General features: G+C 39.7%; 1 protein-coding gene across 1 annotated transcript in view; it reads left to right on the top strand.

Moving 5' to 3' along the window:
- Nucleotides 1-11,909: 11,909 nt before the first annotated feature.
- LOC311118786 (NLR family CARD domain-containing protein 3-like) overlaps nt 11,910-16,484 on the top strand; it is a gene marked incomplete at its 3' end in the record, with an annotated part of 32,958 nt that continues 28,383 nt past the window's right edge. Inside the window, exons 1-2 of the mRNA XM_084193567.1 lie at nt 11,910-12,009; nt 15,730-15,834. The remainder of the gene's footprint in view (nt 12,010-15,729; nt 15,835-16,484) is intronic.

Raw genomic sequence — 16,484 nt, 5'->3', positions numbered from 1 at the left:
TATAATATAAAATAATGTCCCAGGACTCATAAGCATAGGCCTGTCTTGTCTGCTTAATGAACAAGCCTACAGCCTATGGCCTGGAGCATAGAGAGATAACATACAGTAGGACACTCATATTCTGTTCTTCTGAAATACATTTTCTTCATATCATGTTTATTTAGATCTGCCTAAAATAAATAATGGATTGATTGTATATATTAAATTGATTAATTGTAAAAGCTTGTATGCAGTGGAGGCCTGGAGATGCTAAATGTGTTTATGTTAATTCACGGTAAATTACTGTGAGACCGACAGACTTTTACATGACAATAACCGGCTGACACAATGTAATGACAGCCACAGCCCTTGGCCTGTGTCTGGGTCACCTAAATCATCCTCCTCCCTACCATTTGCCCCTGGCTGCTGCTGTTCTAAGGGATCCACTGGCCTGCTGTTGTCATCTGTCCTCCTCCTTGGATCATCTGAAAGGTAGAAAGGTTGAGGTGCAACATGTCATTAGTTAGTTTTAAAGGGCAACTTCCTGATTTGGACTCATTTTAGATTGGGTTAATTAATAAATGCTAGTCTCATGTGTGTGTTTGCAGGTTCCCAAATTATATATCCAATTAGCATCAGCCGGCTGGTCTGCGACTTTGGACAGTTAGGGACCGTCAATAAATTACACAATGAAAATGAGACAATAGTTTCATATTGCATATCTTTACGTTTTCTTGTTAAATTCTTTCAATATTTGTATATGAATATCTAAAATGTATAGTTGATTTGAGATGTTTAAGTAATTGAAATTTGGAGCTATTGTAATTTTTACATATTGTTCCATGAACATTGTGTAATTTACTGATGGCCCCTAACTAGCTCCATAGGGATATTCAAAGTCATCCCAAACTTACCACAGGCATTACTATCGGGTCGCATGCAGCTGCACCCTGAACTGATGATTACTTGTTTGCTGCCAGCTGTGGATATGTGGGAAACCTTAATTTATGTTGTGACGCAGTCACAACCACAAGTCTCATAAAACTCAGTTTTGGACAAGACTGACTTTATGACCAAAAATTTCCTATTTACACTTTAAAGTTAATTTTGACAGTAGAATAATAAATGTTTCTGACTCATATCGATGTCACATAGGCTGTTTGCTAAATGATAAGTTGGTTTTAAGGTGCAGTTGATCTTTAAAGTTACTGTATACTGACATGACCAGGGCAACTCAACTGGAGAAAAAAAATAAAGTGTATGCATAACAGCACAACACAACTCCAAACATGACAGACAAGAAGCTCCATAGCCCCTAGGGCAGGGGTGCCCACACTTTAGTTACATAGGATCTACTTTATCCACCCTCTTCCTAACACGGTCTAACCCCCCCCCCCCCCTCCCCCCCCCCCCCCCCCCTCCTCCCCCCCCCCCCCCCCTCCTCCCCCCCCACCCCCGTTTCTTGTGCTTTGCTAGTATGCGACTCATTCGGAATGATGCAATCGTGGCTGCCTTTGATTTTGGGCCTTGTAAAGATTGATTGTTGGGCAGCTAGTTGAGACTCTTTGAGCTGGGCCTTGTAAAGATTGATTGTTGGGCAGCTAGTTGAGACTCTTTGAGCTGGGCCTTGTAAAGATTGATTGTTGGGCAGCTAGTTGAGACTCTTTGAGCTGGGCTTTGTAAAGATTGATTGTTGGGCAGCTAGTTGAAACTCTTTTACTTTTAGCTCATATTTCTTGCGAACAGTTTTGAAATGCCTCTCAACATTTCCCTTCTTAGCAAGAGCTAATTTTGAATGGCAGATCAGACACACACATTTTGAATTTGTTGTGGTGAAAAAATTATCTTCCTCCCACTCACTGTGAAAGTGGTAGATTTTCTGTTTCTTGGTGCTTGGTCCAGCACTCATATTAAACATGTAACCACAACTTCATAGAAAAAAACGTAGTAAAAAAACAGCTACCACTGGAACAACAAAGAATATTCTGCTACAGGTCTGTTACAGGTCTATTACAGGTCTATTACAGGTCTGTTACAGGTATATTACAGGTCTATTACAGGTCTATTACAGGTCTATTACAGTTATATTACAGGTCTATTACAGGTCAATTACAGTTCTATTACAGGTCTATTACAGGTCTATTACAGGTCTGTTACAGGTCTATTACAGGTCTATTACAGGTCTATTACAGGTCTGTTACAGGTCTATTACAGGTCTATTACAGGTCCATTACAGGTCTATTACAGGTCTATTACAGGTCTATTACAGGTCTGTTACAGGTCTATTACAGGTCTATTACAGGTCTATTACAGGTCTATTACAGGTCTATTACAGGTCTATTACAGGTCTATTACAGGTCTGTTACAGGTCTATTACAGGTCTATTACAGGTCTATTACAGGTCTATTACAGGTCTGTTACAGGTCTATTACAGGTCTATTACAGGTCTATTACAGGTCTGTTACAGGTCTATTACAGGTCTATTACAGGTCTATTACAGGTCTATTACAGGTCTATTACAGGTCGATTACAGGTCTATTACAGGTCTGTTACAGTTTTCGCAAGCGTGGAAATGTAAACGTACTAACTGCAGACGGTTGCTATGGTAGCGACAATTTGGAAAACAAATGTATGTTTTTCCAATTTTATGTCAATCAAGCAGTTTTTTAAAATAATTTGGCTGTGCAGTAATATTTAACAAAGAAGCTAACCTGTGAGAAAAGCATACGGTGCTTCAGAAATGTGGACCTCATTATTTTTAAGCAGACTCGATGGTAACGCTGTGAATTGACAAAATATCTATTTTTAGTGCATACATTTTGAAAACTTTTATGCGGCCTACTAGAAAGAAGTTTACGATCGACCGGTCGACAGTGATCGACGTCCTGGGCACCAATGCCCTAGGGTATATGAATATAAAGAGACATGAGACTTGTAGAATGGAATAAGTTATAAGATGTCTAAGATTCATTTTCATTTCATTCGTCAGTTCTACCAGCTAATTTGATATTTTTAGATTCCATAACATTTGAGGACATAACTTAAGACTATGTTTTTTCAATGTTTTGTTCACCTACAATCTAACCACAAACCCGTCCATCTTTTCCCCTCCCTTTCTGGCTGCCCTCCACCTTCCCTTCTAAGTTCATGTTGGTTTATTTATTATATACACATTGATATACACTGTGTGTACAAAACATTAGGGACACCTGCTCTTTCCATGACCTAGATTAACCAGGTGAATCCAGGTGAAAGCTATGATCCCTTATTGATGTTACGGAGGGCTGTGGTGGTCATGACATTCTGTCAGCCGGTGATTGTCATTCAGATAACTGCCGGTCTCATGCTTATTGTCCTTAACTAACATTAACACGTTTACCATCTCCTGGGTTCCACCCATAGCCTACAAGCCATTGATGCGGACCTTTGGAACATCTACATTTGAAAAAGTATAATAAATCCATTGAATATAGCCTACACCATCACAATAAATCTATGTATTTATTTTAGACAGGTATACAGACACATGACATGAAGAAAATGTAGCCTACTTCAGAAGAACACACTCATGAACACAATCATGCTGGCGCCCTCTTATTATCAATGGCTCCTGCACAACTGCTACCACCCACATCAACATTCCATTCCAGGAACGGCCTTGGAGACAGACTGGTCGCTACACGACAACAATCACTGGAAAACAACAACAGTTTCTAGAAATGTACACAAAAAGAAACCTGCTTAGTGACAGTCCCTGTTCTCCTGCCTTCTTTAGGGAGAAGAACGTCAACGACAGTTTTGCTAGCTAACTGGCTAATTTTTCTACCTGGTGTAGCTAGCTAACGTTTTGACCTCATTGGTTCCTCCATGAATGAGGTGTGGCATCAAAGTAACGTGATGACCACTTCAAGGTCGTAGGCTTTCATAATATAATTTCTATAGAATATATAATATTCATTTATTTAAAAAAAATTGTTATCCACAAAGTATGGGCTTGTTGTTTTGTTTTGGATTTATTGCTTTCATGTTTATTATTGTTGTTTCATGTTTCATGTTTAATATAGTTGTTTCATGTTTCATGTAGGCCTAATTATAATGTAAATTGCCTCATGCAGCGCGACACATCTCCTTCGCATAGAGTTGATCAGGCTGCTGCCCACACGACGCCAGTACAGTTGAAACCGGATTAATCTGTGAAGAGCACACTTCTCCAGCGTGCCAGTGGCCATCGAAGGTGAGCATTTGCCCGATGCAGTCGGTTATGACACCGAACTGCAGTAAGGTCAAGACCCTGGTGAGGATGACGAGTACGCAGATGAGCTTCCCTGAGACTGTTTCTGACAGTTTGTGCAGAAATTATTTGGTTATGCAAACCCACAGTTTCATCAGCTGTCCGGGTGGCTGGTTTCAGACGATCCCACAGGTGAAGAAGCCGGATGTGGAGGTCCTGGGCTGACGTGATTACACGTGGTCTGCGGTTGTGAGGCCGGTTGGACGTACTGCCAAATTCTCTAAAACAATGTTGGAGGCGGCTTATCGTAGTGAAATGTACATTCAACATTCAATTCTCATTCAACAGCTCTGGTGGACATTCATGCAATCAGGATGCCAATTGCATGCTCCCTCAAAACTTGATACATCTGTGGCGTTGTGTTGTGTGACAAAACTGCACATTTTAGAGTGCCGTTTTATTGTCCTCAGCACAAAGTGCACCTGTGTAATGATCATGCTGTTTAATCAGCTTCTTGATATGACACATCTGTCAATATTAAACATGAAACATGAAACAACACGAATAAACATGAAAACAATGAATCCAAAACAAAACAACAAGCCCATACTTTGTGGTTAACACTTTATTTAAATGAATGGATATTATCCATATATATTCTATAGATATTATATTATGAAAGCCTACGACCTTGAAGTGGTCACCACATTACTTTGATGCCACACCTCACTTGGAAATATTTGATTCGGGCACATCCATTATTCACCCTACTCCACACAATATGAAAAATGTATTTGCATGCGAGGTGTGACAGCAAAGTATGCTATGGTCAAAGTTCACATTTGAAGTTTAAACCAATTAAATAACCATTGGTTACCAACTGCCACAGACAGATGGAGGCAGGGAGTTCCATTGTCTGTGTGCTGCCCTGGAGAATGTCCTGTTGCCAAAACGGTGAAGGTTGGGTTTGGGGATAATGAGATGTCCAGCAGTGGAAGACCTGAGTGACCCAGTGGGTTGGATGATGAGATGTCCAGCAGTGGAAGACCTGAGTGACCCAGTGGGTTGGATGATGAGATGTCCAGCAGTGGAAGACCTGAGTGACCCAGTGGGTTGGATGATGAGATGTCCAGCAGTGGAAGACCTGAGTGACCCAGTGAGTTTGTGGGGGAAGTAAGGGGGATGTTCTCTTGATCACCAAGGTCAGCAGGGAATGGGGACATTCACATCATGTCGCCCAATGGAGGGAATCACCAGACCTGAACTCAAAGAAAATATTTCTTTATCAGAAATGTTCTAGTCAAATTACCGAAAGGTAACTGCAAAAGTGCCAAATCACTGTCACTTCCTATAATAACATGACACTTATCAGAATGTTTTCTTGCTGATATCACAACACAGGCTGTCATTGGAAAATACATACAGTGAAAAGGAAAACAGCAAATCTAGGATCAAATGACTGCAGGCTGGAAATAGACTGACTTTACAGACCTTATGGAAGTGGTGAACTGGGACAATTAGTGAAAACCATGGGCAGTCAGTCACCTGATATTCAGACACAGCAGCAATGATCCAACCCTGAGATTGTATTGAGAGAAAACGACTTAGCATTGAGTAGCATATAGAGGGATTGATCACATTATATGTGGGCAGGGATTATATTTTAAAGATTGTATACACACCTTTTGTGCTGAGGGTGGACATCTTGGATGGCTCATCTTGACTGCACTGCACAGGATGAACACAGATGTACACAGAATGTAACTTCACTTAATACAGAGTACCTTCAACTTGACAATATAACACAAACATTATACTGAACACAGTACCCAGGTACATGATTTACTAACCGGTCTCTCAGCTCACAATAAGGTTGGATGCCAGCCGCCGAAGAAGAAGGGGCGAGGTCGACAACAGTAGCTAGCTAGCTGTCCACCTGTAGACAGTGTCCTTCACCCCCTGCCTGTTGGGCACTGTTCTGTTAACGACGGCGAGGGGAGGTGTTCGGCAGGCGGGAGAGGCCTGTTTTACCACTGTTCTGTTAACGACGGCGAGGGGAGGTGTTCGGCAGGCGGGAGCAAAGGACACTGTCTTTTATTTCAATCAAACCCAGTCGGGGGCTGGGCAGGTGGGGGGCCTGTGCCCATACAGCCGTCAAAAAACTGAGTGCTGGTTTATACTCTCGTTGGGGTTTGGGGGGGTAGGGGTGGGGGTGGGGGTTTGTTCATGCAAGAACCAACTTTCCTAGATGTTCTTCTCCCTAAAGAATGCAGGAGAGCAGGGACTACCACTTAGCAGGAGCTTTTTGTGTACATTTGGAGAAACTGTTGATATGGGTGGTAATAGTCATGTGGAACCTATTGATAATAAGAGGGCGTCAGCATATTGAAAGGTTCCTCCAGGAACCTTTTCACCCTCAGGTTCCTCCAAGAACCATTTATGATCAGAAAGGTTCAAATATGAACCCATTGATTAGGACAGGTTCCCAGAGGAACTCTCCAAATGTAAGAACCTTTTTTACATTTCAACTTTTCCTAATTGAACCCCTAATTCTTAGTGTGTTCTTCTGAAATAGGCTACATTTTCTTAATGTCATGTTTCTTTAGACCTGTATAAAATAAATAATTGTACATTTTAGTCATTTAGCAGACGCTCTTATCCAGAGCGACTTACAGTTAGTGAATGCATACATTTTCATACTGGATTTATTGCGATGGTGTAGGCTATATTGAATGGATTTATTAGACTTTTTAAATGTAGATGTTCCAAAGGTCCGCATCAGTGGCTTGCAGGCTATGAGTGGAATCCAGGAGATGCTAAATGTGTTGATGTTAATTAAGGGTGAATTACCATGAGACCGGCAGTTCTCTGAATGACAGTCACCGGCTGACAGAATGTCATGACCGACACAGTCCTCCGTAACATCAATAAGGGATCATAGCTTTCACCTGGATTCACCTGGTCAGTCTATGTCATGGAAAGAGCAGGTATCCCTAATGTTTTGTCCACACAGTGTATATCATGTGTATAGAATAAATAAACACACTTGAACTTAGAAGGGAAGGAGGAGGTCAGCCATAGAGGAGAAAAGATGGCCAGCTTTGTGGTTAGATTGTAGGTGAACATAACTTTGAAAATACACAGGCCCTTAAGTAATGTGTCCTCAAATATTATTTAATCTAAAAATCTCACATTAGCTGACGAAATGAAATGAATCATAGAGGTCTTATAACTAATTCCATTCTACAGGCTCATTTGTTTTGTCTCGTGTTTATATTCATATACCCTGGGGGCCATGTAGCTTCGTATCTGTCATGTTTGGAGTTGTGTTGTGCTGTTATGCCTTTATAGTTGAGTTGCCTTGGTCCTGTCAGTATACAGTAACTTTAAAGAGCAACTGCACCTAAAAAAAACACACTTCTCATTTAGAAAACAGCCTCTGTGGGACCGAAATGAGTGAGAAACATTCATTCTTCTGTTAAAATTGACTACAGAATGTAAAGAGGCTGGCAGATGACGGCTGGCAGCACACAAGTAATCATCAATTTGGAGTGAAGCTGCACGCGACCCGGTCCTAATGTCTGTGGTACATTTGAGTTGACTTTAGATATCTCTATGCGGCTAGTTAGGGACCATCGGTAAATTACACAATGTTCATGGGACAACATGTAAAAATGTCAATAGCTCCAAATAGCTTAAATTATTTAAAAATCAAATCAACTATACATTTTAGAAATGCATATACAAAGGAATTTCTAAATGAGACAATGACACTATTGTTCATATACAAATATTGAAAGAATTTAAAGAGAAAATGTAAAGATATGACACTATTGTCTCATTTTCATTGTGTAATTTATTGCTGGTCCCTAACTAGACCCTGAGATAGGCTATCCAAAGTCAGTCAGGTGACATTTGGGAACCTGTAAACCCACACAAGAGACACCCACATCAAACCACACCCCAAAACCAACTCACGTTTGAATTCAGTCATGGCCGCTAACATTTCTAAACGAACCCAATCTAAAACGAGGCCAAATCAGGAAGCGCAGTCGCCCTTTAAAACTAACTAATGACATGTTGCACCTCAACCTTTCTACCTTTCAGATGATCCAAGGAGGAGGACAGATGACAACAGCAGGCCAGTGGATCCCTTAGAACAGCAGCAGCCAGGGGTAAATGGTAGGGAGGAGGATGATTTAGGTGACCCAGACACAGGCCTATGGCTGAGGCTGTCATTACATTGTGTCAGCCGGTTATTGTCATGTAAAAGACTGTCGGTCTCACAGTAATTTACCGTTAATTAACATAAACACATTTAGCACATCCGGGCCTCCACTGCATACAAGCCGCATACAAGCCGCTGATGCGCACCTTTGGAAAACCTATATTTAAATTAATCAATTTAATATATACAATCAATCCATTATTTATTTTAGGCAGATCTAAATAAAGATGATATGAAGAAAATGTATTTCAGAAGAACAGAATATGAGTGGCCTACTGTATGTTATCTCTCTATGCTCCAGGCCATAGGCTGTAGGCTTGTTCATTAAGCAGACAAGACAGGCCTATGCTTATGAGTCCTGGGACATTATTTTATATTATATGATTTTATAGTAAGAAGAATATCATTGAATTTAGCTGAATAAAATAGAAAGGATATTTTTCCCATTCCGGAGCATGTGCTCATATGAAGTAGCTATGATGAGCATAAAAGTGATCATTTGAAACAGTTATTTGGAAACTTCAGCAGTGAATGATACAAACCTGCAAGAAATAATAATCCAAGAACCATTTTAATAATAATTTATAATCCAATAACCATTTTAATAATAATTTATAATCCAAGAACCATTTTAATAATATTTTATAATCCAAGAACCATTTAAATAATAATTTATAATCCAATAACCATTTTAATAATAATTATTAATCCAAGAGCCATTTTAATAATAATTTATAATCCAATAACCATTTAAATAATAATGTATAATCCAAGAACCATGATAATAATAATGTACAATCCAAGAACCATTTTAATAATAATTTATAATCCAAGAACCATTTTAATAATAATGTATAATCCAAGAACCATGTTAATAATAATTTACAATCCAATAACCATTTTAATAATAATTTATAATCCAATAACCATTTAAATAATAATTTATAATCCAAGAACCATTTTAATAATAATTTATAATCCAATAACCATTTTAATAATAATTTATAATCTAATAACCATTTTAATAATAATTTATAATCCAATAACCATTTTAATAATAATTTATAATCCAAGAACCATTTTAATAATAATTTATAATCCAAGAACCATTTTAATAATGATTTATAATCCAAGAACCATGTTATTAATAATTTATAATCCAAGAACACTTTTAATAATAATTTATAATCCCACCTTTCTCTGTTTGTTATTGTTTCTCTTCACTCGGCCCCGATACTATTATTATTAATAATAATACTAATAATACTCTTCTGAAACCTAGAATGTCTTAGAAATCAAAACATATATGGGCTGCATGATGCATCAGAAGAGATTACTCAACAGTCTTGTGGAATTTGACTGCGGTCATGACTGATGACTGATGACTGATGACTGATGACTAATGACTGATGACTGCGGTCATGACTGATGACTGATGACTGATGACTGATGACTGATGACTGATGACTGATGACTGCGGTCATGACTGATGACTGCCGGTGTGGCAGTGATACAGTCACCGCAACAGCCCTATAGAGGTCCAAAACATTGTTAAGCTACCCCAGTATCCCCTTGATCGTTTTGGATTGCAAAACTAAAGAGAAACACCAGACAATACACAAAGGCAGCAACAGAAGAATATGATATGATGGAGAGAGACACCAGACAAGACACAAAGACAGCAACAGGAGAACAGGATATGATGGAGAGAGACACCAGACAAGACACAGAAACAGCAACAGAAGAATAGGATATGATGGAGAGAGACACCAGACAAGACACAGAGACAGCAACATTCTACAGCTGCACCATCGAGAGCATCCTGACTGGTTGCATCACCGCCTGGTATGGCAACTGCTTGGCCTCTGACCGCAAGGCACTACAGAGGGTAGTGCGTACGGCCCAGTACATCACTGGGGCAAAGCTCCCTGCCATCCAGGACCTCTATACCAGGCGGTGTCAGAGGAAGGCCCTCAAAATTGTCAAAGACTCCAGCCACCCTAGTCATAGACTGTTCTCTCTGCTACCGCACGGCAAGCGGTACCGGAGTGCCAAGTCTAGGTCCAAAAGACTTCTCAACAGCTTCTACCCCCAAGCCATAAGACTCCTGAACAGCTAATCATGGCTACCCGGACTATTTGCACTGCCCCCCCCACCCCATCCTTTTTACGCTGCTGCTACTCTGTTAAGTATTTATGCATAGTCACTTTACTCCACCCACATGTACATATTACCTCAACTACCTCAACTAGCCGGTGCCCCCGCACATTGACTCTGCAACGGTACCCCCCTGTATATATAGCCTCCCTACTGTCACTTTATTTTACTTCTGCTCTTTTTTTCTCAACACTTTTTTTGTTGTTGTTTTATTCTTACTTTTTTTGTTTAAAATAAATGCACTGTTGGTTAAGGGCTGTAAGTAAGCATTTCACTGTAATGTCTGCACCTGTTGTATTCGGCGCATGTGACCAATAAAATTTGATTTGATTTGATTTGATTTGAGAAGAATATGATATGATGGAGAGAGACACCAGACAAGACACAAAGACAGCAACAGAAGAACAGGATATGATGGAGAGAGACACACTAGACAAGACACAGAGACAGCAACAGAAGAATATGATGGAGAGAGACACCAGACAAGACACAGAGACAGCAACAGAAGAACAGGATATGATGGAGAGAGACACCAGACAAGACACAGAGACAGCAACATAAGAATAGGATATGATGGAGAGAGACACACTAGACAAGACGAGGAAGACATATTGATGGGGAGAGAGGAGCTGCTACCCCTGGGGAGAGAGGAGCTGCTACCCCTGGGGAGAGAGGAGCTGCTACCCCTGGGGAGAGAGGAGCTGATACCCCTGGGGAGAGAGGAGCTGTTACCCCTGGGGAGAGAGGAGCTGCTACCCCTGGGGAGAGAGGAGCTGCTACCCCTGGGGAGAGAGGAGCTGCTACCCCTGGGGAGAGAGGAGCTGATACCCCTGGGGAGAGAGGAGCTGCTACCCCTGGGGAGAGAGGAGCTGATACCCCTGGGGAGAGAGGAGCTGTTACCTCTGGGGAGAGAGGAGCTGCTACCCCTGGGGAGAGAGGAGTTGCTACCCCTGGGGAGAGAGGAGCTGCAACGAAGAGAGACTGCAACCCTGCTCGGGAAGAGCGTAACAATTGGTGATTGTTGGGGCACGTTTGGCAGGAGCTTCAGTGACGAAAACTGCTCAACTTGCTGATGTTTCAAAATGTGCCATGGCCGTCTCAGTCACCAGGTCTCAACCCAATTGAACACTTATGGGAGATTCTGGAGAGGTGCCTGAAACAAAGTTTTCCACCACCATCAACAAAACACCAAATGATGGAATTTCTCGTTGAAGAATGATGTCACATCCCTCCAATAGAGTTCCAGACACTTGTAGAATGTATGCCAAGGCACATTGTAAGATCTATAAAGAGACAGGGAGTGGGAGAGAGAACAGGTAGAACCTGATATGGAAATGAGCAGAACAAACTAAAGGAACTTTCCACCACCGAATGATCATTCCAGACTCTACTTCTATTGAGAGACACATAAAAGGTAAGACGACGATTGTTATGATATTAATATAGTTGATGATATTGTTATGTGTATTAATATAGTTGATGATATTGTTATGTGTATTAATATAGTTGATGATATTGTTATGTGTATTAATATAGTTGATGATATTGTTATGTGTAATAATATAGTTGATGATATTGTTATGTGTAATAATATAGTTGATGATATTGTTATGTGTATTAATATAGTTGATGATATTGTTATGTGTATTAATATAGTTGATGATATTGTTATGTGTATTAATATAGTTGATGATATTGTTATGTGTAATAATATAGTTGATGATATTGTTATGTGTATTAATATAGTTGATGATATTGTTATGTGTATTAATATAGTTGATGATATTGTTATATGTATTATATAGTTGATGATATTGTTATGTGTATTAATATAGTTGATGATATTGTTATGTGTATTAATATAGTTGATGATATTGTTATGTGTATTAATATAGTTGATGATATTATTATGTGTATTAATATAGTTGATGATATTGTTATGTGTATTAATATAGTTGATGATATTGTTATGTGTAATAATATAGTTGATGATATTGTTATGTGTATTAATATAGTTGATGATATTGTTATGTGTATTAATATAGTTGATGATATTGTTATATGTATTCATATAGTTGATGATATTGTTATGTGTATTAATATAGTTGATGATATTGTTATGTGTATTAATATAGTTGATGATATTGTTATGTGTATTAATATAGTTGATTATATTGATTTTTGTATTCATATAGTTGATGATATTGTTATGTGTATTAATATAGTTGATGATATTGTTATGATATTAATATAGTTGATGATATTGTTATGTGTATTAATATAGTTTATGATATTGTTATGTGTATTAATATAGTTGATGATATTGTTATGTGTATTAATATAGTTGATGATATTGTTATGTGTATTAATATAGTTGATGATATTGTTATGTGTATTCATATAGTTGATGATATGTTTTGTGGACAGTGTTATAATAGGCCTACTCTCCTTAAAATGTTTTGGATATAAATTAGATGCGTGGGGTGAATACGTTCTGTTTCCATCTGTGTGCCCCAGGGTGATCGCTCCTACACTATCTAGAATCTAAAAGGGTTCTTTGGCTGTCCCCATAGGAGAACCCTTTGTAGAACCATTTTTGGTCCTAGGTAGAACCCTTTTTGGTACTAGGTAGCACCCTTTCCACAGAGGGTTCTACATGGAAGCCAGAAGGGTTTTACCTGGAACCCAAAAGCGTTCACCTGTGGGGACAGCCAGAGAACCCTTTTGGAACTCTTTTTTCTAAGAGTGTACTGTATCATAGGTCTATAGACTTGTCTTCTCAAAACAGGCTTAAAACACATCAAGCAACAACATTTTCTCTTTCTAATCTACTGTTAACGCTTTTCACTCAGGAAGGTATGTTGTGTGAAAGAGAGACAAATAAATACTGTGGAAAGACTAACAACAACTTACACTTCCTCAAAACAGGTTGTGTGTGTTCATTAGTGCCCACCGTAGCAAAACAATTGGCAACAGAAACCGTTTAGGTCATGTTGTACAGCGTTTGGAGTAAACTGTTTATGCAACATTTTAAAACTGTTGGCTGTGGAGTAAACTAATGAACACGACCCAGGTTGTAGTCTACAACTCGGCTGTTGATGCCTGCCTCATGCTGAAACCTGAACTTAGCCTGAGGGGTGGACTATGATGCTAGCTAGATATACTGGTTTTCTAAAGTTAGCTTCAGTTATCTTCACATTCCAGCTCAGGCCTCATCCATTAGAATATACAGAGTGCCAGTCATCAGGAAGGTGCTCTCTCAGCAGAACGGAAAATATATAATGACTTGACAGTTTAATCATACAAAATGGCGCTAACTGGACGTGGGCAAGTCAAATTCAATCAGTGGAGGTTGCTGAGGGGAGGACGGCTCACATTAATGACACCATTCCACCTATTCCGCTCCAGCCATTACCACAAGCCCGTCCTCCCCAATTAAGGTGCCACCAACCTCCTGTGAATTCAATATATCAATATTCATTCGTCATAGTTCTACATTTCACATTTCGTATGATAAATGTAATTGTATCATAGTTCTACTATAGTGTAGCGATCTGTGCAACTTCCGGCGTGAGTTTACTGTGAACACTGAGGCTGTACCCACTTTAAGTTACAGTTTTAACAGAGACCGAGTAGGCTTTTTGATCATAATGTAAAAAAGGCCTCCAATAACATTTAACGTGGAAATAGCTGTTCTATCATTCAGCCTACAGTAGCAGCCAATGTGTGGTGTTCAATGTAAGCCTACATTCCATGAGACATTCCAAAAAACATGCAGAGCTTGACATTAACCTGTTTATCTACTTGTCCTTCACACAAGGAGGAGGTGACTGAAAATGTTGTTGTGTTTGATGCAAGAAACCACTTTACTAAATAAAATGCATCATTATTCCCATGTACTATGATGCAATTCCAACCAAGTAACCCAATTGGCATAAATGGCGCGATGCGTAGGTTGTTTGCCTTTTTACAAGTGCAACCTGGGTTCACTTCCCTGCCCCGCTGTTTGCTACATTGGTGTCAGAAGTAGTATGGTGTCTGTGAGGCTATCAGAATGCATGGCCCGGATGTGTGAGGGGTCTGAGTAGTCGAAGCACGAGACTTGCTTTTATAGGGGGCAGTGTGAGACAGGTTACAATTCCCATCGCAGCAATAGGGTTAACCTAGTTTTGGCCAGCGACCTGGGTTCACTGCCCTGCCCCGCTGTTTGCTACAATATTAATATCACAGGCTACCCGACGTCCGTTGAACAAAGAGACACAACAATATGAGTGAAAGGATTTTAGGATAATATCAGTTAGTGTTTATTTAGAGTTGTCTTCTGGGTTCAGCCTTCTAGCTTCCTTTATCAATTGGGTGAAATATAACAAATGACATGGCCTCAGAGTTTGGAGATAACCAGTCCCACTTTAAATCACTATGATATCCATTTCATGATTTCCCCAGAGCAGCAAGGGAATCTAGAGACAACCTTTGCAGAATCAGAATCACCTTTATTCGCCAAGTACATTTGCACATACATATGTAGGATCTTAATTTGAGCCAGTTTGCTACAGCAGGAAAATATTCCTGCAGCAACAGGAAATGTGAATTATATAATTAATGGACATTTTTGTAGCGGTTGAAACATTTTTAGTAAGGGAAACTCAAGTCTGCCATTTCTAAGTGGAAATTACAAACTTCAGAAGCCTTTTAAAACCTCAAATACACTACAAGTTTTACATTTACTGCGTTGAGGGAAAGTTATTCTGCAGTGGGGGGGTGATCAAATTAAGATCCTACATCTGTACACATAATTCTACATGGTGATTTTTTACATTTTAGTCATTTAGCAGACGCTCTTATCCAGAGCGACTTACATACATTGCGAGTGCATACATTTGTATTTTTTATACTGGAATCGAACCCACAACCCTGGCGTTGCAAATGCCATGCTCTACCAACTGAGCTACATCCCTGCCAGCCATTCCCATAATAATTAAAATGTCCTGTTGCTGCAGGATTATTTTCCTGCTGTAGCAAACTGGCTAAAATTAAGATCCTACATCTGTAGCAATACACCTCTCTTTGATGTACATGGCTATATCAGGATTGACTTTTGACCATTTGACATATTTTATTTACTGTTGTTTAGGCTGGTTGAATGAGTTGCCTATAAAAGCTACTTCATCTGCAAGAGAACAGGCGGCTGCACCAGCGACTGTAAGAAGTTATGTGATTTCCTCATATGAACGTGAAAGTAAGTGTGTAGCCTACGCAGTTACACAATGGCTGTTGAAACTGTGGCACGTATTTCTCGGTAACATTAGAAGTCGGATGAATGTGTTGATATGTAGGAAAGACGGGCAGACTCTCGTAGGTCTAGGCTAAACTACAAACTATTATAAGGTTAGGTCGACGTCAGGCATTCAATAGTCAGAGTAGGTTTGAGCTATGATCACTTATCATGCTGACCAACCTGATGGTCTCTGTTGGAAATGGTGTGTAAAAAACCATGCCTAGGCTACAAGCTCTGTCCTGCTACTGGTAGGCCTGTAACGTTATGGGAACTGATCTGAACAGGTTTAGGCTGGTCATCTAGGATATGTAGGCTATAGCTGAGGTATAGACCTCCATCTGTATCAGGACTAGGCTCCTGCTACTGTTACTGTTATAACGTTATGGGAACTGATCTGAACAGGTTTAGGCTGGTCATCTAGGCTATAGCTGAGGTCAGTGGTGATTTTAGCATGTCAATCTTGGTGGGGCAAAACATAAATAAAGGGGGATGCATGCCAGCAAAGCCACTCCACAACACAACACTAAACAATACATTCATTGCACTATAACGGTGAGAAACGGTGCCCACAAACTGCTAGGGCCTACATAAAGCAGAGTCCCAACAGCAGA

Source organism: Coregonus lavaretus, assembly GCF_964263955.1.
Source record: "Coregonus lavaretus genome assembly, contig: HAP1_SCAFFOLD_965, whole genome shotgun sequence".
NCBI classification, from domain to species: domain Eukaryota; kingdom Metazoa; phylum Chordata; class Actinopteri; order Salmoniformes; family Salmonidae; genus Coregonus; species Coregonus lavaretus.
Note: the sequence above shows the minus strand (reverse complement) of the source record. Positions and strands in the feature narration are given on the sequence as shown.